Here is a 2418-nt window from a genome sequence, read left to right as displayed (position 1 = left end):
CAACTCCTGGGCTCAAGTGAGTCTCCTGCCTCCGCCTCCCAAGTAGCTGGGATCACAGGCGCCCGCCACAATGCCTGGCTATTTTTTGGTTGTAGCCATCATTGTTGCTTGGCAGGCCTGGGCTGGATTTGAACCCACCACCTTAGGTGTATGTGGCTGGCGCCTTAGCCACTTGAGCCATAGGCGCCGAGCCTCTCCCAGTGATTTTCATGTGCAGCTGGGAGTTCGAATTCATGGCTTCAGAGATGCAACCAGGAATATGTTTGTTTAACTTTATAGGGTCTGCAAAGACATAAGAAATTTTACATAATGGGTTGTGGTACAGGCATACAATCAGACGGATGAGTCCCAGAGGACAGTGAAGGTGCTTGAGAGCTAGTAGAAAGTGGCCAAATGTTAATATTTGGGAGGAAAAATAATGAGAAAGAGAAGATGCGGACTCCAGGATGGCCTGAGAACTCTCAGAGTGGGTGCAGAGCGCGAACTTCATGCTTTCTATGTTAACTAGTTTGCCGTATTAGTTACACTTCTGGAAATCACTCAGGGCACAAATGTTTTTTCTTAAACTTCAAGATTTTGTGTGGTGCTAAAAAGTGGTTTTGCATATGTGCAGGGAGATGGCAAAAGTATCCCCCAAATAGTAACCAAAAGGAATTCAAATGAAGTCACACTCCCCAGGAGTTATTCTCATGATATAAGAAAGTGGATTTGTCTGTGAGAGTTGTGGGTGTGGGGAGAAACCATGCCTTTCTTTGGGCACATTTTTACAGCACTAGGTTATCATCATTGGAACATCCACAATATTTGACCAACAAGTCACAACCACCATTCTGATTTTCGGGCCACACACATGTGTGTTGTCATTTGCCCTTTTTTGGAGAATAGTTCTTGTCCACAGTTATGTCACGGTAGCTGAGATATATTCAAGGAGAAATAGAAAGAAGGAATGAGCGTGTTTTGAATTATTTTTTTTAAACTAGAGACCAGTTCCCAGGAGCATGCTTCTTGCTATAAATCTTTTGCAGGATTATGTCAGCCACATCACTGAAAGGTTGATTACAAAATCAATCTCTCTCACTGTATCTTTCCTTGAAGCAACTCTTTCGGGTGAGCTGGTGACTGGGGCTGTCCTCCTCCTTGAAATCAGAAAACCAGCATCAGAAACGGTATGTTGCTTCACCTTCCTTTTATTTGATTCAGTCTTTGGCACAGGGTGTCACCTAATTAATGCAACAAATATAATTTTATGTGACTTTATCTCTTTTCATGGCTCAGTATTTTTTTTCCTCTAGTGTAGGAAATTGCTATTCACATCATTTCTTACCTTCCCCTCTAGCTGAAAGAAAATATCCAATCTGAAAGACATTTTCTTTAGATAACTCCCCCCCAAACCCTCTTGTGACCTTTCTGCCTTCAAACAGAAGATCTATTTCGTGGTTAGCATCAGCAATCAACTCCTTTAGAACTGATTCCATTAGAAGAGTGCAACTTGAAAAATGGAAATGATGTGCCATGTGGTGGGCGTTACATCACATCTTAGAGAAAGCGGTTCATTTTCTGATGTTTTTAAAGCAGTAGCGGACGGTGAGATGTGGTTTCCAAAGAAAGCTCCCACAACAGCCCACCACCCGAGAGTTCCTCCAACATCCTGTACTGGCTTCCGTTCAGCTCCCGATATGGAGTTGCAAGAGGGATGGTCACAGACCAGAGGAAGGTGTTCAGGATATTTAGGGGCCCAGAAAAGGTTTCTTGCTGGGAATGTTAAAGGAAAAACTTTAGACAAATTAGAAAGCTTAAGAGAGTTTGAGAAAAGAACAAATTGGGCAGTCCCCTGGACCAAAATAGATTCAGAGTAACTGGCGCTGCTGCGTGGAGCGCAGAGAGAATTTAGGGACAGAAAAGGAAAAGTGAGGTTGTGTGGAGCACCCCTGAATCCATTATTCCTTGGTCTTAGACCGAGACTCCACTGTAAAGGCCATCATGATAACAGATATTTACAAACTGTGCCCAACCAAGTAAGGGCACAACCCTCTACTGTATCTGTCCTCGCTAGACGACTCAAGGGCTATAAAGAGAGCAGGACTCACCTGGCCGGTGACTGTCTTGTGGCACTTGTGATAAGCAGTTGGCACCCAAGGCTGAAGCTCTGCCCAAATCAGGAACACTGACCATTCCTCTGGTGACAGAATGCTCAGGGCACTCTCCTTGTCCCCGTCACTGTCCTTGATCTGGTTCATTACCCCCACCTCCTTTTTTTCCTGTATTTTGCTCTTGCTGTTGAGTTACTTTGCTTGATGTGGACATTTTAATCTACAACATTAATAGACATTGATCAAGTATACTATTCTGCACGGCTTGCAATACTGACTGACTTGTGGAGTGGCTTGGGCCTGTGTGCATGTGGCTCTGAGTAGCGGG

Source organism: Otolemur garnettii, unplaced genomic scaffold (genome assembly GCF_000181295.1).
Source record: "Otolemur garnettii isolate 467f Iridium unplaced genomic scaffold, OtoGar3 scaffold00106, whole genome shotgun sequence".
In the NCBI taxonomy this organism is placed as follows: Eukaryota; Metazoa; Chordata; class Mammalia; order Primates; family Galagidae; genus Otolemur; species Otolemur garnettii.
This window is presented reverse-complemented; position numbering follows the sequence as displayed.